Raw genomic sequence first — 23523 nt, 5'->3', positions numbered from 1 at the left:
TGAAACGTTACATTCTCATGTATGCCAAGTGTTTGTCTCTCTTGTGTGCATATTAACAGTATAAAGACCACTCAGTTTGTGTAAACCCTGAAAGTGATAGTGTTTTTCTGTATCTGTTATAATTTTGAAAATAGTTCCTGCTACTCTAACTGTTAGCTTCAATCTTAAAACATATGTGCGTCAGAGTTCATTGCACTCGCGTGTTACTAAGTCTAGGTTGTGTCTGTTGTGTTGTCCATTATAGTTACTTATACCTACTTTCATAAACGAGAATGTTAATCTTTCTCTTGCCTAATTAGGCTGGCGACCGTTTCCCTTATTCTAGGAATAGTATAGCTAGGCAAAATTTTGTTTGTCACTATTCCAATATTTACGTAATTCTTACTTTCATTTCCGATAAGCCACCTCCGTTAGGAACAACACGGTCAAACTAACAAAATTCCTCTCAGAGGGTAACACTGCTCTGTTGCTTTGTGCCATAGTTTCTTTTACAAAATTGTTTTATGTTACAACCTGCTTCTCGCATTAAGGTTATGGTACAGTAGTAGCAGGCAGGAGTGTTATAAAGAAGATGAATTATTTCGGCAATTCCGAATACCTGTTGTATCTAATGAACACACTTCACCACCACATATTCCAGTTAGTCACCGAAATCAAGAATCTGACTCAGTAGTAAAAATGATGAAGGAAGAAAGCATGATAAAGCATCGAGTTTTTCAAACCTTTAACCCAGAAAAACGAAATATCCACCCAATTGTCTTTCTTCGTGGATTCTCCGGCATTTTTCCAAATTCGTGGACTGATAGACAGCGTATCCAATTTGTTACCGGATATATAGGTGGCGAATCGGCAATATGGGGAACAGAAATGGTTGATAAGTGTCGAACATATGAGGAGTTTGAGCACTGTTTCCTCAGCAAATTTTGGAGCGAAGGTGTTCAGAAGCGCCTTCGTAAAGAAGTCTATAATGCAGAACAATTTGACCCCAGGAATAGTAGCCTGAGAAAGTACTTCGAAAAATATCTTGGCAAAATTAGGTATTGGGATAACCCCATCAATAGTAAAGATGTAATTATGATTCTCAAGTCTAAATTACCCATTTCGATTCGTGAAAAGCTGATAGCCATACCAGATGATGATCCAGATACCTTTCTGTCGATATTAGATTCCCTAGACCTGATCTATGAGGACATGAGAGCTAACAAACCGCGGAATACTCCGCACAATTCTTGGCCACAACATTACGACAGTAACGGCTATGAAAAGCCAGGGAACGGTTCAAAAAGTAGTAACGATTGGCAAAACGGAAATAAAGGCAGTGGGTATCCGCACAAAAGGAATAGACATAATCAACACAACCGATTCAATCCCGTGTATAACACGACTGGTAACCAGTACGGCAATCAATCGTGCAAGCAGAAGTTTGGAAACGGTTTCAGTCAAAAAGGTTGGCAACAGCAGAGCGGATCGCAATGGAATGCACCGTACTCGCGCAGCCAACACTCAAATTACGGGCAGCAACAAACAGCTGATAACGCCCACTCATACCAATACAACTCCGCGCCTAGTAAAAATCAAGCGCAGGGAATGTACAGAAACACACAGTTTAACGGCAACCCACAGTGTGAAGGTGGATTTCACAGTAACAATTCCGGAAATCATAATAGTAATAAAAATTATCAGACCCCGCGAAGGCATTACAATCCCCCTGTATTTTTCGCAAACGCAGAAGACAGTAACACGTATTGGACACCAGAACAAACGCAGCAACATTTTGACACGAGGTTTGTGCATAACAGTAATTTTGTTCCTCAGTGTTCTCACAATGTCAGATTGGTCGAACTTTCTAATGATGAAGGCCAATCAAAACCACACAAACAGGAAAACTAAGTCCAGCATCTGAAAGCTCCCTAAGTGATGCTGTGAGACAGAATGGGGGCCACCACTTCGACGGAGAGACTAACCATGACGTACTTGTACTGAGATACAATGACGGGATTGACATGAGACAAGAATTATTACAAGAGAAAGAGACAACTGACGGTGATGAACCGATAGATGACCAAGTGCAAGCTATGACAAAACTTCCTATAGCCGGAATTTTGACGACTGTAATCCTAGATACAGGTGCAAATATTAATGCTATGTCCTTATGTTTCTATAAGCAAATTAGTACATTAACTAAAATTCCAACATTACCAGTGTAAGGATGTTCAAGGTCAATTCAATTCCTAAGTGTAACAACACAAGTGCTAGTTTAGACGCCAGAATAAGACAAGCTCTAACAACGTTGACCACCCAAGCCAATTTACGCAAGAAGGCGTGTGACAAACATATTAATAAGGTGTTAACTTATAAAGTAGGCGAAAAGGTCTTGCTAAAAACACACTTTAAACCATCGTTGCTCTTACACAAAAATCGAAAATGGCAAAGTCTTTTTGAGGGACCTTACGAGATCCTTCGTATACCGCATACAGGTTGTTATCTGATTTCTGATCCCGCAAATGGAAAAATAAAAGGGTTATACCATCACTCTGATCTTAAAAAATATCATGCTACAGAATAAGTCAAAAGGAAAGCTTTATAATGACAAGGTTAGCCGCTAGTGACCAAGTGACAACTGATTTGACTTCGTTAAAAAAAAAAAAATGCTTAGAATATATTACACGACAGTGAGTCTATCTTGCTATACAGCAGACAATTTAAAATATGTTATCTTGAGCCATAATTTAAGTACAGACAAGCTGATAAAAAAAAAATCTTGTTTAACAAAGAAAGTGATCAACTCCAAGAACTCTAGTTTTAAGATTTAGTTTTAAGGAGATAATATTTAAGAGAGAGAAATGAAATATAAAGCGAAGGATGTGCCTAACAAGCCGGCTTCTGCGATATGAAATGCTAAAGAAGTGAAAATAAAACATAGTATGTAAGAATTTTTTTTTTAAGTTCAAGGAGCAATGATCCAGAAACGAAATTTATTTTCGTCAAGGACAAGGGTCGCTTGACAATTATTGGTTCCTGATCCCACTAAAAAGGAAAACAAGTAACTAGTTTCTAAGTCAGCTATGTCTAGATTAAGTTCCAATGTACATAGAAATCTGGAACAGGTTCATCTCTGCATTAAAATAACGTAATGTTTACGAAGCATGTGAGTTACTTGTAAGTACCAACATGACCACGAAAGCGCTATCCTTCAGCTAGATAAACAAAGTAGCATTAATTGTAATTGCAATACGCAGGACAGATACATTCAAAGCCATAAGTGAAATAAATACCAAGTATAAGAGTGTAAGTGGCAAGGACAAAGCAATTATGACTTAAGGTCATATATAGAGGCCAATGCAGTGTAGCGCAAGCAGGCGTCAAGGCGAGAATAAAATGACAATGAAACCGCCGGCAAAACAAAGTAGCTAGTTTGTAATTGGAGCGTGTGCGCAAACGTACGGCGCAAAGGAAAATTAATTTCTGAGTCATAAGGAACAAGGAGTTGTTTGCTAGATTTCTTCTTCTATGTACTATTATATCTATGTCTTTCTTCTGAATTTGTGTAAATATCCTAACCCGCCTAAACCCGTCCCGTAGACTTGACGTCACAGATTGAGAAATGCGGTTGACGTGGAAGGCTGGTTTGGCATACGATTTTCACAAGGAAGCGCGTGAACGAAGTCGGGAAAAGCTAGTTTTGAAATGTCTTTATTTTTCCTTTTAAAGTCAATCCGAGACGCAAACCGAGATCGCGATAAGGAATTTGAAATTTTCTTGAATGGTGTTCTGTTCTCATGTGAGAGGGCAATCAAATGTGACTGATTGATCCTCACATCTAGTAAAAAGAGAATTTTTGTTGAAATGACAGTGATAACTTTAATGAATCTAATAAATAGAAAGAACGATTCAAATTAAATAATAATAATAATAATAATAATTGCTAACAGATCGGAGAAACTAATGTATTGTGACTGTGAACTAAAAGCATAATTAGTCTTAGAGAAAGATGAGGAACAATGTAAAGCGAAATGTTAAGGTAGTTACCAACAAAGTAACAGAAATTGAAATGGACATGATAATCAAAGCTCTGAATTAACAAGCTTCAAAGTGAGACAAACTATTTGATTATAAACTGTAAAAAAAATGTGTACATAGTAGTGTATAAGTGAAGGCTTAAAATGGTGTGGAAGTCTGCCACAGACACGAAGCAATGCATCGTTGTTATAAGTAAGTGATAATTTCATTCACAGTGAAGAGAAAAAAGTGTTAAACGTGCAGATAGGCCGACGGACAATGATAGTCCGGTTGTGTAACCGAAGGCGGTGATGTGATTACGTGCAGTGCATCGGAAACCAAGTGTGTTAGCTGCTTTGCAAAGTGCGAGCGCTAGCCTACCTTAAAATCTTCAAAATCGGCTGGAAAATGTGGAGACAGGGATGGTTTCAATGGAGCCTCTGTCCCTGATAATTCTCGTCCCTCCTCACCAGCTCAGCAAACCACAAAATACCACAACACCATCGACGCAACGTTTTCACCGAACCGTGCGCGGAAAAGCTGAAGTACCGCGTGGAGGCTAGTGAGCGCCTCGAGTTGCGATTCAGCTCTAACAATCAGCCTGTGTCAACGTACATCGACGCAACAAACGCGTTAAATTTAAAGTGATGTACTAGCACAGCACTCCCGCTGCAGTTCGACGAAACGGACTTTCCATGAAAGCCGCTCTCAAAATAAAAGACCCTTATATGAGTTCACAACATATCACATACAATGCTAATGTTATATCCCGTGGATGAAATGTGAACAGCCAAACCACACGCGAATAGTGACAAAGTCAAATTCCTATGAATCCCAAGTCCTAAAATAGATTTAAGCTTAGTTTTTAGACTAATGGGTATTTATATTTCTTTTGTTACATGTAACGTGTGTACGTAACGTGCGAGTGAGACTCGCCCGCCAGAGCTGATGAAAAGTTTTCTACTCGGAGACCGCAAAGTAGCGATCCAACTTCTCAAGGCATAAGCTTCACCTGGAGAAGAATCAAATTTTAACTTACCTGTCAATACACAAACAGTGAAAGCGTAAAAATCATGACAACTAGTGAGCAATGGAAAATGGACACGTGTGAGAAATTCCATGTGTGAGAATTATATGTGTATAAAAATGGACACGTGTGAGAAATTCCATGTGTGAGAATTATGTGCGTATAAAAAGATGAATCCTATGTGTTTTCTTTCAGGAGCAAAGAGCCTATGAGCTCTGGACAATAACTTGAGGCCACAAGGATGGTCGGTATGAACTCTGTAAAAAAAAAAAAAGACTGTAATGAGTATAATGTATAATGTCCATTGTAAACTTCGTAGATTTACTGTCTTAGTTTTTTAATTTTTTTGTGTATCTTTACCTTAAGAACTGTCTTTGTCTATGAATGAGAGATCACCATATTTGTGTAATCCTAATAATCAAATGACGGGAATACTGTGTTTGATCAAAGTAAATCTGTAAAGTACGCAATCCCATAATGTTAACGGCGACATGTGAATCTTGGTAATCTCCTTGATTTCCAAGATTCCCATGGAAGGCAATGTAACATTATGTGATTGTCTTATCATTTTAAATCATTCACTAATCGAGCAGTCGCTCGGCAACAGCTACAGTTAGCAAATAATGTTGCGAGAATGTAAAAGGTGAACGACCTGTGACGTAACTTGTTTATTTGCGAAGCGCCGTCAGAGATGCAGTGAGTTATTGACTTTGAAAAACCGCGGCGCGAAAAACAGACAGAAGAAGAACACTTTTACACTTTTTTTTTGAGGTACGAGATATTCTCGATGAACAGTTACTCATTCTTCTCTTGTCTCTTGTGTCGGACGCGCATGTCTTGCCGCCGTATTATTATCGTTAAAAATAATATTGTTTTTGTGAAAAGTGAATGTGTAATACTAAAAGTGCCTAGCAGTAGATTTATTGTGCGACGTGTATGTGAAAACGTCGAAGGAATTGTTTTCATTAAGAGACCAGTCAAAACGACATCCATGTTAAATCCTTCATTGCAGTGTAAGTTCGTCTATTAATTGCCATAAATTCAGAGTTAAATGGAAGTGGTGTATGGACTACTCATTTACTATAGAATCTATGTCTCACTTCTTCATGAAATTATTTAATTTTCTATATGTTTCTGCCAAATAGAGAGTTCACAGTCACGAATTCTTTCGTCGAGTTCGAACGGAAGTTGCATGCGGCGAAATATTTTCTCCGCGCCATATTCTACTGGTAAATGCATGATAAACTACGGTCCCTTAGGAAATTCATGTTGAGCTATCCAAAATAATTATATTTTGAATAGGCGTTTACTCTCCTCTGCACTGCAACTTCCGACTGATCAGACGATCCAACAAGAAACAGCCGCACACAGTCGGCGTTCGCAAATATGTTTCCACCGCTGATTATAGCTATATGTTACAGCACAAAAGTAACATATTGTTATAATTAGCGACTACGAACGGGGACATTTATAACTGTATGTTTATGTATACACATTACGTAAACATATCGTTATAGTTATAATCTGCATAGTGAGTTAATAACTGTACCAAATCCTGCTGTTGCATTGAGTTCAAATTTTCGGACTGTGATACTTTGTTCACTAGTGCGTCCACATTTGCTTTTAATTGATCACTTTGTACGTCTGGATAATAGAGATTTTGTCCTTGACAATGATTGTCTAAATGTAGTATCCACTGATTCCTACACTTTATGTTAATAGCATTACAATTAGGCACAGGTACCTCTTCAGATCTGAGCATGGACAATTCTATCCTCCTACCAGCGTTCATCAAACTTAATTTTCCCCGAGAAAGGTCGATTACGCGTCCCTTTCTCTCAAAAAATCTACCCCCAAAATGCAGGCTACCCTTAAACCCTTTACTACCAGGAATGAGCACGCTATGGCTTCTTCCCCTATATACATCTCTACCCGCACTTGGAGTTTAATTATTTGTCGCTGTGCACTTATGGCTCCAGTGACTTTACAATTGTTCACAGGAAAAGTCAGCATATGCCTTTCTTTCCCCAGTACTTTGAATAAGTCCATACTCATGACACTGACAGTAGCACCTGTATCTACGATCGCTTGCACATCAATATTGTTAATTTTGATCTCTATTATCGCTTGTACTTTGTCTTTGTGCTCCTTTATGCACGTGGATGGTTCAGTTATCAGTTCATGTCCCATCTGTACCCCGTCATTGTACCTGAGGATACAGATTCCCAATGTTTTGTTCGGTGTCGGGCTGCTCTCACTCCAAACCTCAGCCGACGATGGAGAGCGTATCTCGGCTGAATCTAGTTTGTTGATTTATTACAGGTGGATGGGTGTGGCTGCTCTGTGTCACTGACCTCCACTATGTGTAAGTTGTATTGCGTCGGCCGCCACGGTTGCGCAATTGGCGCATTTTGTGGTGGCGGTCGGTTATTGTCATATCCTTCACTGTTTGGCCGGTCCGTACTGGGCCTCTGGTTCTGTGGCCAAGTTCGGTTTGCATCATTATAGGTATTAGTGTTCCACGGCCCCCTGGCATTTTTCCATCTACTATTGCTTGGTGGGCCTGTTTCATATCGGTCATCAGACCTCCTTTTCCGGTCATTATTCACCGGCGGACTATTGCCGTTCCGGTCTCTACCTCTATTCCCGTTTTGTACATAATCTTGTCTCCTATTGTTACCTCCGCCGTTTCCATTATTTGGTGGAGGCGTGTTATTTCGACCATTTCTGTAACCGTTTCCGTTACTTCTAGCCTGTTCAGAGGCTGCCTTAACATCCTCCTGAATCAGGTCAATTGAGTCCAGAACAGACAAGAAATGTTCCATGTCATTCTCCTGCACGTGTATAAGTTTTTCCTTTACGTGTATCGGCAAGTGTGATTTCAAAAGTCTGATCAAATCCCGGGATGAAATCTGCTCGTCCCAATAACGGGTCTTATTAATGTACTTCTCAAAATATTTTCGCAAATTGCCTAATCGTGGAGAATACGGCTCTGGATTATATACCTCCTTCCGTAATCTCTCCTGAATACATGTTGACCAATATTTGGCCAAGAATGCCTTTTCAAATTGCTCATATGTATCGCAACTGTCAGCTGCTTCGGTTGCCCATAATGCAGCATCTCCTTGTATGTAAGACATAACAAACTGTATTTTCTGGGTATGACTCCAAACGCTAGGCAAAATGTTTCTAAATCCCTTGATAAACACTACAGGGTGAACAGATTTCTTCTCCGTTGTAAAGATCTGAAACTGTCTGTTTCTAATCAGGCTTTCTTCAATCACTATTTTGGAATGACATTTATTTGTTTCGCTTACATTGGTTGTCTGTTCTGTCTCGCAGTCGCAATTTTTTACTGCTGTATTTATATGCCTATCATTGTTGAACATGGCTGGCGTGACATACAGCTGTGAGTCGTCATGCCGCAAGCTGATTTCTATTTCGGCAAGACGACTGTTGACATTCCGCCGCCACAGCGGAATGTCAGTGTGTACCACCTTTTTCAGGTTCTGCACTTCCGCATTTGAGCCCACATCTTTGGCCTCAATCGCGGCGTGCACTTTCTCGTCTATTTCCTTTAAAAACTCGCTTTCCATTTTGTGCACTTGTTCGGACACTTTGTGCTCAATTACTCGATTTGTGTCAATCTCTAATTGTTCCACCCTGTTGGTCAGTACACTGATTTCCTCTACGATACTGGCGTTAGCCACTTGGATACTATCTACTCTTTCGCTTAGTTCTTGCACCGTTTTGGGTATGGTTTCATAGTTTTGTCTCAAACTAACTATCTCACTTTGCATAGCTTCCAAAGATTGCATTAACTGCAAGTCTCTCTCATGCAAGCGTCGATCACGCTCTGCTTGTTTAGCATCACGTTCTCTATCACGCTCTGCTTGCATACGTGCAAATTCAGCTACCAATCTCTGGTCACGCTCTGCTTGTTCAGCATCACGTTCTCTTTCACGCTCTGCTTGTTTAGCATCACGTTCTCTTTCGCGTTCTGCTTGCATACGTACAAATTCAGCTTGGAAATTGAGCATGCGCTCGAACATAACTCTTAATGATTGCACTTCTGACACCTCACCACTCTCTGGTCCGTGTCCAGTGCTTGCGGGTGGCACAGTATTTCCGCTATCAACTGAATCACTGGCTGGCAGTGGCAACATTTCTTGCCCTTCTGCCCCCAGATTCTCACATTGTACTTCCTGAACTACGTCACTAACATTACTTTGTGTCCCACTTTCTAACTCGGTATCACTACTTACTAACTGTTGTTCATTATCCATGTTGATATCTTTCTGACTACGCAACCTAACCATAGTCAACAAAAGAAACAAAATCTGAACTAAATATCCTAACACTCAGGTTTCACTGACATAATCACACAAGAAATGGTCATTTGTTAAAACACACTTATTATATACTACAGTGACTAACTACTCAAATGTCCTGTTATTTTAAAACAAAGCACTAACAACAAGCACACCACTAATGATCCGAGAACACTGCACTGAGGCTACTTTACTACCCACAGGACAACTACACTGTAGCTTTACCTTTTGGTGATCTATCTTGGGTGCAGCTGCCCCCTGATATTGTGGTAGGTAATTAATTTTTCGAAATAATGAGCTCTCTTCTTCAGCTTGCCTCTGGGTATATAGTGTTCTCATGCAAAAAAATCATATACAGGTATTACCACACAATATTGGCTATGCAATACATACAATACATGGAAAAATTATTAATTGTTCTCCAACAAAGTTCGACTATAATAATTCCCTAGTTATCTCAAGAAGGTTGTATACCTGGAAGAGTCCTGGAGATACTAGTAGGTATCAGATAGATTATATAATGGTAAGACAGAGATTTAGGAACCAGGTTTTAAATTGTAAGACATTTCCTGGGGCAGATGTGGATTCTGACCACAATCTATTGGTTATGAACTGCAGATTGAAACTGAAGAAACTGCAAAAAGATGGGAATTTAAGGAGATGGGACCTGGATAAACTGAAAGAACCAGAGGTTGTACAGAGTTTCAGGGAGAGCATAAGGGAACAATTGACAGGAATGGGGGAAAGAAATACAGTAGAAGAAGAATGGGTAGCTCTGAGGGATGAAGTAGTGAAGGCAGCAGAGGATCAAGTAGGTAAAAAGACGAGGGCTAATAGAAATCCTTGGGTAACAGAAGAAATATTGAATTTAATTGATGAAAGGAGAAAATACAAAAATGCAGTAAATGAAGCAGGCAAAAAGGAATACAGACGTCTCAAAAATGATATCGACAGGAAGTGCAAAATGGCTAAGCAGGGATGGCTAGAGGACAAATGTAAGGATGTAGAGGCTTGTCTCACTAGGGGTAAGATAGATACTGCCTACAGGAAAATTAAAGAGACCTTTGGAGAGAAGAGAACCACTTGTATGAATATCAAGAGCTCAGATGGCAACCCAGTTCTAAGCAAAGAAGGGAAGGCAGAAAGGTGGAAGGAGTATATAGAGGGTTTATACAAGGGCGATGTACTTGAGGACAATATTATGGAAATGGAAGAGGATGTAGATGAAGACGAAATGGGAGATAAGATACTGCGTGAAGAGTTTGACAGAGCACTGAAAGACCTGAGTTGAAACAAGGCCCCGGGAGTAGACAACATTCCATTTGAACTAGTGATGGCCTCGGGAGAGCCAGTCATGACAAACCTCTACCATCTGGTGAGCACGATGTATGAGACAGGCGAAATACCCTCAGACTTCAAGAAGAATATAATAATTCCAATCCCAAAGAAAGCAGGTGTTGACAGATGTGAAAATTACCGAACTATCAGTTTAATAAGTCACAGCTGCAAAATACTAACGCGAATTCTTTACAGACGAATGGAAAAACTGGTAGAAGCCGACCTCAGGGAAGATCAGTTTGGATTCCGTAGAAATGTTGGAACACGTGAGGCAATACTGACCTTACGACTTATCTTAGAAGAAAGATTAAGAAAAGACAAACCTACGTTTCTAGCATTTGTAGACTTAGAGAAAGCTTTTGACAATGTTAACTGGAATACTCTCTTACAAATTCTGAAGGTGGCAGGGGTAAAATACAGGGAACGAAAGGCTATTTACAGTTTGTACAGAAACCAGATGGCAGTTATAAGAGTCGAGGGGCATGAAAGGGAAGCAGTGGTCGGGAAAGGAGTAAGACAGGGTTGTAGCCTCTCCCCGATGTTATTCAATCTGTATATTGAGCAAGCAGTAAAGGAAACAAAAGAAAAATTCGGAGTAGGTATTAAAATTCATGGAGAAGAAGTAAAAACTTTGAGGTTCGCCGATGACATTGTAATTCTGTCAGAGACAGCAAAGGACTTGGAAGAGCAGTTGAACGGAATGGACAGTGTCTTGAAAGGAGGATATAAGATGAACATCAACAAAAGCAAAACGAGGATAATGGAATGTAGTCGAATTAAGTCGGGTGATGCTGAGGGAATTAGATTAGGAAATGAGACACTTAAAGTAGTAAAGGAGTTTTGCTATTTAGGGAGTAAAATAACCGATGACGGTCGAAGTAGAGAGGATATAAAATGTAGACTGGCAATGGCAAGGAAAGCGTTTCTCAAGAAGAGGAATTTGTTAACATCGAGTATAGATTTAAGTGTCAGGAAGTCGTTTCTGAAAGTATTTGTATGGAGTGTAGCCATGTATGGAAGTGAAACATGGACGATAACTAGTTTGGACAAGAAGAGAATAGAAGCTTTCGAAATGTGGTGCTACAGAAGTATGCTGAAGATAAGGTGGGTAGATCACGTAACTAATGAGGAGGTATTGAATAGGATTGGGGAGAAGAGAAGTTTGTGGCACAACTTGACTAGAAGAAGGGATCGGTTGGTAGGACATGTTTTGAGGCATCAAGGGATCACAAATTTAGCATTGGAGGGCAGTGTGGAGGGTAAAAATCGTAGAGGGAGACCAAGAGATGAATACACTAAGCAGATTCAGAAGGATGTAGGTTGCAGTAGATACTGGGAGATGAAGAAGCTTGCACAGGATAGAGTAGCATGGAGAGCTGCATCAAACCAGTCTCAGGACTGAAGACCACAACAACAACAACAACAACAACAGTTATCTCATGGGTATTTAGTGGCCACTGCATATTCTGGCCCCACGTTGGGCGCCAATTTAACGAAATTACTATTAATTATTATTCATTATGGTTACTTAATTTGCCTCTCTTTAACTTTCTTCTGTAAGTACGAACTTTGTTGTAGAACCTCTCTCTTATTTACGTGTGGTAATAAAAAAATTCACTTTCAAAAGAATTACGTACATTTAAGAATTACGTGAACTCATATTAACTGATTAAGCATATTTAGTTGAAATTTAAATCCTTTACATCATTCGGCCTTGGCACACATTTTCTAAATGCAGTGGGTTTTTTCTGTTAAATATTTACTGAATTCTATCCCGGTGTTAACTATGGAGCACAAGATTATCGCTATTATCAGAAAATGGTTGCCAAGCCGACATTTAATTATCACTGATCAAACCTACTTCGCTATACATTTAAGTTATTTGAAAGAACCAAAATTGTTTAATTTCAATGTTAACTAACATTAACTATCCGCCTACGAATGCAACAAACGTATAATTAGTTTAAAAAAATTCATCAGTCTCAGGATCACTGTAAAAGAAGAACATTTTCTTAATTCACTGTTAATTTTTATCTATCTGTTCCCGATTTACGGGTTTGGTTGATTTTTCCTTTAGCGGAACAATTTTTCAAATGTGCCGCCGCTGCAAATTGATCGGTCGCGGCACAGCCCAGCAACACCACTAAAAATGCTGAAAATTCTTTAAAGAAATTTTTATAGATTATATGGGCAAGCTAATTTACATTAATAATACACACTTTTGATAAATTCTGATATATTTAGATCAAACAATAATTCAACTCACATTAATTTGTAACGCCTCCTCTAATGGCGGCTAAATCTAGACAGAGACAAAAGAAGTCTACCCATTCATAAATCGCTTCGACACAGCTTCCTCTCGCATTCAGCTCTACACAGAGAAGACCAAAGAATACGCTGTACATATTTCTTTTATACTACTGCTGACTATTAACATTTCTTTGTAATTTGACAATATTATTCTCCTCTGGCTAACTTTCACATCTCTGTTATCGCAGATACTGACACATTTCACAATCACATAACAAATATAGAAAAATTACTATCCTAAATACAGAGAGAATATTACTACAAAAAAATATTACGATAATAACAAATGTCTTTTACACAAAATTCAATAATATTTTTTGTTCACTAATTACGGTATATACAACTTGCTCAGAGCGGCGTATATGGTACAAATAAACTCTTGTTCATTAATAGCGTGAGTTTGCCAGGGAACGTTGTATAGGAGGGAGATTGAAATATCAATAAAAGATATCGCCGCAACGATAAAATAAACGCCTATAAACAACCATTCCGTGGTGCCTTAGCCATCTTTATCACCCTCCAGACAGCAAGTCATTGATACCAATTTGATAGGCTAATTAATTAAATTGTTCGTGAGATTCAGTCTGCATGGCGAGTAATTTCTTTTCTGTTTTATTCAGTAGTCGGATTACACTCACCAGGTAGGTCAAATGGGAATCCGTGAAGGGAAGACGATGTTCTTTCTAGCGTTAAAAGGTTTTTTGGCTTTTCACATTTAACCAAATATAACATTGATGTTGATAATTCATGGCAATGTTTGCCAACAAGATAAAGAATGCAACCTTTTAACACTAGATTGCGTACTCACGGCAGTTCTCCTTGGCCGTTTCTTGGTACGACTTGAAAAAAAAGAGAAAAATTAATGAATGATCGACGATGCGTCGGTTCTCGATTGTGTTTAGGAGACGTACGGATTGATTGCGTGAAAATAGTTTCTCAAATGACCTCTTAACCCGGATTGCTTTCACGCAATCAGGCTCTTCAATGAAATTACCTAAGGGACCTATTTGAATAATAAAAAAAAATTGGAAATGAATGCAAAACAGTGAAATTTTGTAAAAAAGGTTGTCAGATCGGAAATTGAACACGTTAATGGTCTCCCAAATACAATCGAGACACCGCGATAAAGAGCGAACCTGTAACAAAGTTCATTTAAACATAAACATTATTTGTGGTTGATTTAAAGAAAAGAATAAGCATAGATTTTCTGTATAGTGAAGCTTCAATATATTCGTAAAGAACAAAGGCGTTAAACTATAAACATTAACAAATTTACAATGTATACAAAACTTACATTTTTATGTTTTTCTCGTACATGGAGCAGTCCAACAATCGCTGCTTCTGTATGTGTGATATTTTGTAAAAATTAAATGTCCTGGCGTGCGCGTAAGTATTTTTTATCGTCACAAAGTTTACAAAAGCGTTTTTGTTTTCTTGGTGAGAACGTGGTTTTTCACACTAAACTTGTAGCGGTGCTACACAACACGTCTTAACAAGTCGGCAACCAAACATCAAAGGTAATGAAGTACATGTTAACATATCGGCGACCAGAAGTACAACTAACTATAAAGACTCTAGAATTTTCCTAACAAATGATAAATTGTTCTTTCTTCTGTTTCGCAGCTTCTTGCTATCAAGCGCTGCGGCAATGATTTTAAATATCTGCGCCCAGCGAGTCATAGTGTTTAAAAGTACCTTTTAAACGCTGGCCGCGCGTCTTGGTATAGGCGCACATTATAAACAGATTTTGTTTCTTTACTCTCGCGTTGTCATGCTTAGTATCATTACAAACTACAGCTTGGTGGCTGTCCTTTTCTCATATGCAAAATGTCTGAAACCCAATAATATCACATTGCTTCCCGCGTGAGGAGCGATGACTCCGTCAGGATCATCGAGACTCACGCGTAGTCGTGATATTATTGCTTTCGTGAAACAAGTTAGTATTACTTGCAAAAATTCTTTACAATAGATTTTACACATTACATCAGGCAAAGTGGTTAACATACAGAGTATCAGGTAAGTATATTCGTACGACTGAAATTGATAGTAATTTGTCCATAGGGTAACTACATGACAATTGAACTGTGCTCTTTCTAATGTATTGTACAAGGATAACAAATGTTCATTTCTCGGTAAAAGATAATGAAATTAAGATAAAGATACACATACATAGATACATTATACATGGCATAATAAATATAAAAAAACAAAGAAATAAATTACTTGACTTCGCAGGAAGTCTGGGTGCTTGTGCACTCGTGGAAAAAATATGTTACAAAAAATTGACATTCATGTTTTACAGTGACATACTACAGGAATATTTTTGTCGTTGTTTCGTCGAAGATTTCTTGCAGTAAATACGTAGCACTTTACTTATTTGTGGCTTTTATGACCTGCAAAAAAAAAAAAAAAAAATGTTTCACTACACTTGGGTAGGTATGAGTTGCACTGGGAGTGGTAGAACTTCGGGTATAAATGATAGCACTGCACTTGAGTGGGGAAATTGATTACACTTTCACAGTGGAGGAAAAGTAGGGCATCACTTTCACTGTGGAAGTTGGAGTAGTTGTCGGGGTGTGATGTTGCGTTGGAAATACGTCGTGGGTCAGGAACTGGAAGACTGGTTCTGCAACATGTTGAGCCGTATGGTGGCGGTCTCTATTTCACTTGACACTTGTCCGTGCTTCCATTTATGTTTTCGTACATGAAAAATACAGAAAAAAATCTGTATTAGAATGTGCTTACTTACTAATAACTTAGTCTAAAAGAAAATTGGGTTAGGTAAGGATAACAATTGTTTATGTACATAAGGTCTCATTCTCTTAGGAATGCTTAGTTCTCATATTTATCTATTTTCCTGGTTTTATTTGGTTCGACACGTTTTCGTCATTACTCGGCCTGGTCAGTAAATTCGATAGCAATTGTCAAAATCGAGCTTAAGACTCTTCCGATTAGTGTCTTTATAATTTCACAAGGTACATGAGTGCTTAATTCGTTGCTTTATCATATTTTATTTTGAATGCATTTCAAACACATTTGGCATCCGCGCTCGTTGTGCAAAGAAAAATTGATTGTTGAGCGCTCAGCGTACACAGTGTTACGTCCGTTGGTCACAATCACGTGATAATAACTTGACAGTTCCACAACGCTAGCAGCAGTATTCTGCGAGAAGCAGAGCGTTAGGTGTCTACTAGCCGTGGTGTGAGTTTTTACACAGTTTTTCATCGACTCTGGATTACGGAAGCAGCCAGATGCGGCGACTCCCGCAGCTGTTTCGAAGAATGTGTCCGTGGAAAGGCGTACAGTACCGTTTGTGGTAAGTACAACACTTATTCACTTTCACTCTTCGGCTTTCTACATCGTGGTTTCGTGGTACAAGTACTTATAACATTACTTCACACGCGGTATTTCACACGTGCCCTTGGAGTTATCACCTTTTCAGTTGACACTTTATTATTAATTCGTGTTCACATTTATTTGGTCGTCATGTTAAGGTTCACACGCACCACTTTTATACGTGTCCATTAATTACTTGTCTATAGTCGGTTCACACGCAGCAGCATATACGTGTCCATTTATTACTGACTGCATTATTACTACAAAGTACAGTTAACATTTAGTATACATATCATGTCTAAAAATTATTCACAAAGAAATATTTAGTCTCTGTGACTACAAGGCCTGACGAAAAGCGTGTCTCTTGTTCGTAGTTTGTGCTTCCAAGGCACTTTAGGTTTACACTTTGTTCGAAATCTTGTTATTCTTTTCTTTTTACAATAGTTACTCATTTTGCAAGTTCAGCTCTTTTATTTTCTCTCTATTACGTCGTTAGTTTGAAGACAGTCAATGTGGCTTCGTTTACGTGATGAACAGTTCGTGTTCAAACTACCATTAGGAAATTGGGAAGCTTGGTGTTCCCTGTCGTGCAATTGCACATAACAAATCTTAATTGAACTCGCAATTTGCGAAGAATAAGCATAGCCCGTCGACAACCAATGTGTCACGACTATCCATTCGTATAGCCTGTATGTATCAATCATGCAACCAGCTCGTAAAATTCACTTCTCTACTGGATAAGGTAGGATGGTAAGGATACTGGTTAGAGGAAAACACAAAAGACTTTTATGGAGTGAAGAGATTTGAAGACACAGTGTTAATGACGTATGATATGATGAGCTTAACATAAATTATTATCACCTTAGTTTTTCATGACAAATAGTATAATTAAATCGATACAGTAGTTTCAGTGTCGTCTGATCCAGCTCTCTAAACAATTTTCTATGCATATCTAAAATTACTTAAACCATGCATTAGCAGTGAACTGTGTCTGTTAACTATCTTCTGTTCCATGTATCGTAAAATTGTTTTCTAAAAAAAAAAATCGTCGTATCTCGAGGACCTGAAATAGATATTTCTAGTACTAAACTAATTTATTTATAAATGATCTTTGTATTTCAGCTGCACTGTGCCGTAAAATTGTTATGAGCGTACACGGTTTTCTCCGTATTATAATAAAATGATTGAGTTGCGCACTTCTTTCCTGCTACCTGGATCGTTATTGACTTACTTGATTCTTATATGCTAAGCTGCTGCTTTTTGCCTGCTGCGTTTCATAGGTGGTCTCATAAAATTTGTTGTCACACACTCCTTATGCATAACATAACATTTACCTCATTAGAGTAAGCGACCTTGATAATTTTTATTTATTTATTTATTTTTTTACCTACGAGCAATCATTCTGGTCTGAATGATCATTTTAATTTATTTCATTCAAGAGGAGAGAGCTTTGCTATACTTAAAACTAGTGGTAGCAGGTGGCACTTAGCACGTCCCTACTATAATATTTATTTGTCAGCTCTTTCGGCTGTGGCCGTTCATGGCTCAATTAACTTAAAACTAACTTACATCTAAGGCAAATCTTGCTCTCCTACAATAAATGTGTTTTACTTAAGGTGCTCATATAAATTACTTATCTTGTTGTGGCAGGTCGACAGGGTGTTAGTCCTGTGCATTACTCTTACATACGTTGGTACTTCACACATAGTATGACAACTTATAGTGTGTGTGTATATTTTATTTTAGCAGCTTAATTTAACAGATATTTTCAGTGGTTGACTCTGTATTTCTTCAAGTCTGCGTGATGAAACAATCCTTTTATTCGTCCAGATACAGAGTCAGCTAATAGATAGCAACCAATGTGCAGCTTTCTTAAGATAATATATGGTCCTTCATACAAGTGCTGCCACTTGCGATTCTTATGATGAATCAAAGATGGTTTGAAGTGGGTCTTTAATAGCACTCGTTCATTTATACGATACGATAAGACTTTGCTAATGTGTTTGTCATGCGCCTTTTTTTCTTAGGTTGGTATGAGTTGTTAAAAATATGAGAGCTTGTTGGTTCCGCAGCTTCCCCGTGGAGGCCTAAAGAAGCTGCTAATGGTTTTCCGACTGGGGTGGAGCTGAAATGTCAGTTATTTTTATTTGACTAGTATTTTGCGACCTACCAGGTCGAAAATTTGCGTTCGTATCCCATACGACTTGTGCATCTGTTGATTGCGTGTTATTTGACATCGCGTTTGGTGCTTGGTTCGCCTGTGTGTAAAAAATAGTCGGATTTCCTTGGCTATTATAACCGGCGGTGTCAGGAAAAGCATCCGACGAATTGTCCTGACTATTGTTCCTGAACTGTTGGTTGGGTTGGTGAGAAAATGTCGCATTTTTCGGCTGTGAAAAATTTATTTGCTGAGAGGGAGTGAAGTGACTCGGCTGACTGTACTGTGGTGGATTGTTATAATTGTTCCATTTCTTTCCCTTGTGACGATTTCCATTATTCGTCTTGTTGTTCTGGTACTGGTAATTACCGTTATGATTTATCGGTGAATTACCGTATTGTTGCTGTGTGTTTTGATAAATCGGATTGTACCTATTCTGGTGTGGATGTTTGTTATATTGTTTACCATTACGGCGGTTGAAACTGTTATGATTGCCGTAAGGGTGAGCGTTTGGTTGTCCCGTGTTATGTTGGTACGACATTCCATTGACACAGTTTGTTATGTGCTGCTGCGGAGCGGGCGGTCCATTATTATAATTATTCCGCGCGCTCGCACGCACATCCTCATAGATCATATCCAAATTGTCAAGGACAGAAAGAAAGGCTTCTAGGTCTTCTTCACTCACATTAACTAGTTTTTCTCTTATTGACACAGGAAGTTTTGACTTTAAGATCATAATTACATCTTTGGTTGAAATGGGCGTGTCCCAATACTGAATTTTACGTAGATATTTTTCAAAATAACGTCTCAAACCTCCTCCTTTGGTGTTGAAAGGTTCGGCATTGTAAACCTCTTTTCGGAGTCTTTGTTGTATACTTGAACTCCAGAATTTATTCAAAAAATGCTTTTCAAAATCTGCATAGGTGTGACATTTGTCTATTATTTCTGTACCCCAAATTGATCCTTCACCGTGTACATAGCCTAAGATGAACTGTATCCGCTGCCTGTCGTTCCATGAGTCCGGAAAAGCACCTGTGAATGATTTTAGAAATACCATGGGATGTATATTTCGTTTTTCAGGTATAAAAGGCTGAAAAACTCTGTGTTTTAGCACACTCTCGTCTCGCATTAGTTCAACGAGTGTTAGTTGATCGGCATGACTACGTGACGTAGAATTTTCGCCACGCGTATTATTTACTGTTGGTGAGAATTGTACCTGACACTCGGGATATTGACGATTATCGTGTTCTGGCGGTAGCGAATACTCACTTTGATTGTCGCCTTGCAATTCCGTAACTTGTCGTTTTAGTTGATCTATATCATTGCTTAGCTGACGTTTCCATTCCGGAAGATCGTGGCTAAATGCTCGTCTGATTTCACCTAATTCACTGGTTAAAGTGTCACCAGAAGTACCGGGAGCGGTTAAGATTTCTGCTGTAGCAGATTTAACCGTACCCTTTAGTTCAGCGTGTACCTTGCTGACAATGTACTGTTCTTTGGATTGCATCCACTCTTCAAATTCCCTATTAAGTGTATTGCTTATACCGGTGTTGATATCTGCGATCTTTTTGTCAATATTGACATCGGATATTTGCTGAGCAAGGTCTTCGACTCGCTCGCCAACGTGGTTGACACTTTCTGTCAATTGGCTTACTCTCTTTGAAACATCACTGTAATGTTTCAAAGAGTCACTCGCAGTTGATTTACACACATCTATTTGGGCCTGCATATCTATGAACTTGCTACCAATATTGGTCTCGGCGGATTCCACCATCGAAAGAACACTATCAATTTTTGCGTGTACGGTTGCGTTTAGCTCGCTTGCGTAAGCAGTGGTAATGGCTTTAATTTTTTCCTCCATGGTGTCATTCGATTTTTTGATTTGTGCTTGGATGTCGGTAATAACAGAATTTATATTGTTCATTCGCACTTGAGTGTCCTCTACCCTTGGTTCTAAACTGTTGAACCTGCTGTCACTTTGGTTTGCTAACTGACTGATTTGCGTTTCAATATTGTCACTTTGGTTTGTCAACTGACTGATTTGCGTTTCAATATTGTCACTTTGGTTTGTTAACTGACTGATTTGCGTTTCAATATTGTCACTTTGGTTTGTTAACTGTGCCATGTTTGCTTCAAAACTGGTTTTCATATCAGCAAACAATTTTAGTATATCTGACAGCGAGCATTCATGTGACTGCGACGCGGTCTGTGGCGCCGACAGCTCACGTGTCGCTTCGTCGTCTGTTGTTCCCTCACTACGAGATTCAGGTCTGTTTACACCCGCGCGCGGTCTAAGTTGCCTTGGTTGCTCATCAGCCATCGTAAATTTAAAGTAGTTACACTGCAAGAGCTAGAAAAGATAATTTTTTTTTTAAATTATGATTTTCACTTGTCAGGTGCGCCAAGGATTTCGCGTCCTGATTTCTCAGATATTGCTTGCGCGTTATAAACAATTGAAACTCTGATACACGAAAATGCCAATATGGCAACGGGAGTGATAAAATAAATGAAAAACACTTATAGAGCACTGAAACTGGCACAGATAGCGGCCATTGTGATTCACTTAAATGCACAACAATGGAAATTCTTGCTAACTATTTCTAACTATTGTAAGCGAGATGATGAAATAGAGGCGGGTCTAATAGAAAAAAAGAAACAGAAATTTGGAAATTAAATTGCTTGAGGAAAAGGTAAAAACGTAAAGAGTGAATGTCACGAGCCGACTGAATGCTCGGTACGCAAAGCTTCAAACGTAATGAAAAATCGTACTCACATTAGTTGTCTTGCGCGCTGCTATTTATTGCTGTTGTGGATTCTTGCTGCGATTTTCTGCATATGCGTCCTTTTTTTATCACTGGTTTTAGCTTCCAATTTTCTCCAGATGGTAGCATGAAAATAAAAATAACAAATTAGTTTTTCAGTCAGGTCCCTGTTCGGGCGCCACATCTAGCGTTAAAAGGTTTTTTGGCTTTTCACATTTAACCAAATATAACATTGATGTTGATAATTCATGGCAATGTTTGCCAACAAGATAAAGAATGCAACCTTTTAACACTAGATTGCGTACTCACGGCAGTTCTCCTTGGCCGTTTCTTGGCACGACTTGAAAAAAAAGAGAAAAATTAATGAATGATCGACGATGCGTCGGTTCTCGATTGTGTTTAGGAGACGTACGGATTGATTGCGTGAAAATAGTTTCTCAAATGACCTCTTAACCCGGATTGCTTTCACGCAATCAGGCTCTTCAATGAAATTACCTAAGGGACCTATTTGAATAATAAAAAAAAATTGGAAATGAATGCAAAACAGTGAAATTTTGTAAAAAAGGTTGTCAGATCGGAAATTGAACACGTTAATGGTCTCCCAAATACAATCGAGACACCGCGATAAAGAGCGAACCTGTAACAAAGTTCATTTAAACATAAACATTATTTGTGGTTGATTTAAAGAAAAGAATAAGCATAGATTTTCTGTATAGTGAAGCTTCAATATATTCGTAAAGAACAAAGGCGTTAAACTATAAACATTAACAAATTTACAATGTATACAAAACTTACATTTTTATGTTTTTCTCGTACATGGAGCAGTCCAACAATCGCTGCTTCTGTATGTGTGATATTTTGTAAAAATTAAATGTCCTGGCGTGCGCGTAAGTATTTTTTATCGTCACAAAGTTTACAAAAGCGTTTTTGTTTTCTTGGTGAGAACGTGGTTTTTCACACTAAACTTGTAGCGGTGCTACACAACACGTCTTAACAAGTCGGCAACCAAACATCAAAGGTAATGAAGTACATGTTAACATATCGGCGACCAGAAGTACAACTAACTATAAAGACTCTAGAATTTTCCTAACAAATGATAAATTGTTCTTTCTTCTGTTTCGCAGCTTCTTGCTATCAAGCGCTGCGGCAATGATTTTAAATATCTGCGCCCAGCGAGTCATAGTGTTTAAAAGTACCTTTTAAACGCTGGCCGCGCGTCTTGGTATAGGCGCACATTATAAACAGATTTTGTTTCTTTACTCTCGCGTTGTCATGCTTAGTATCATTACAAACTACAGCTTGGTGGCTGTCCTTTTCTCATATGCAAAATGTCTGAAACCCAATAATATCACATCTTTTGGAAGAACACTATTGAGAACCGACATCTGAAGTCGACTTCAGAGGGATTCTACAGCCCAAACCGCACATTTCGCGTAAAGACTGCGCTATTAAAAACATGATCGTAGCGACTATGTTACCATCACCCTCAAAAATTAGTTCTTCAGCCTACAGGCGCACACACGAGTTGCTGATAGCGTTACGCTTTCGGGTAGAAATGCCATCGGCGATTTGGAATCAAGTCTATCGATTCTAACACATACATGCGTTGGATCCTTTAGGGCATCTTTTAATGATTACAGCCACTGGTGAGTCATATTTGTGCCATTCTCATATCTCGAAACGAGTCACCGTTTTCGAACATATCTGCTAAGGATCCCATATAGCAAAAACTCCAGCGCTGTTTTTTAGACAGCCCCTCTGCATCTTGGTCGAGATCGAAGTTGCTTCCACAGACCAGGGTCAAGTTTCATCACCTGTTCAGTAGGATGATCATATCCAACAGACTATCAATCATGCGAGAGGGTTCCTGTATTGTTCCTTCATAAGCAGTTTAATACATTGTCTTTTCGGTTGTAACAAGCCCAACTAGTGTCCAGCGCCATACACTTTGTTTTTTCTACTGTGAATAAGAGATCTGTGTCAGCTGCTGCTAAACTGGGATTAACATCGCATGGCATAAACTATACAGCTACCACAACACAGGCTGATAGAAATAAAACACAGACGTGATGTTTCTCATTTATAAAACTGTGGAAAACATCGCAATATATGGAAACTGGAAGAGTTAGTGGTGATCAGAGCACTTCCAGAAGTTATTCAAAGGTGATGACCTGTACAGTTAATCTCATCTTTCCCATCGACAGGGTAGCAGATGTCTCAGTGCTCCATTTGAAAAAGTATTGTTCCTTCATTTAGTAATCA

The sequence above is a fragment of the Schistocerca cancellata genome, chromosome 1, assembly GCF_023864275.1.
Source record: "Schistocerca cancellata isolate TAMUIC-IGC-003103 chromosome 1, iqSchCanc2.1, whole genome shotgun sequence".
NCBI classification, from domain to species: domain Eukaryota; kingdom Metazoa; phylum Arthropoda; class Insecta; order Orthoptera; family Acrididae; genus Schistocerca; species Schistocerca cancellata.
This window is presented reverse-complemented; position numbering follows the sequence as displayed.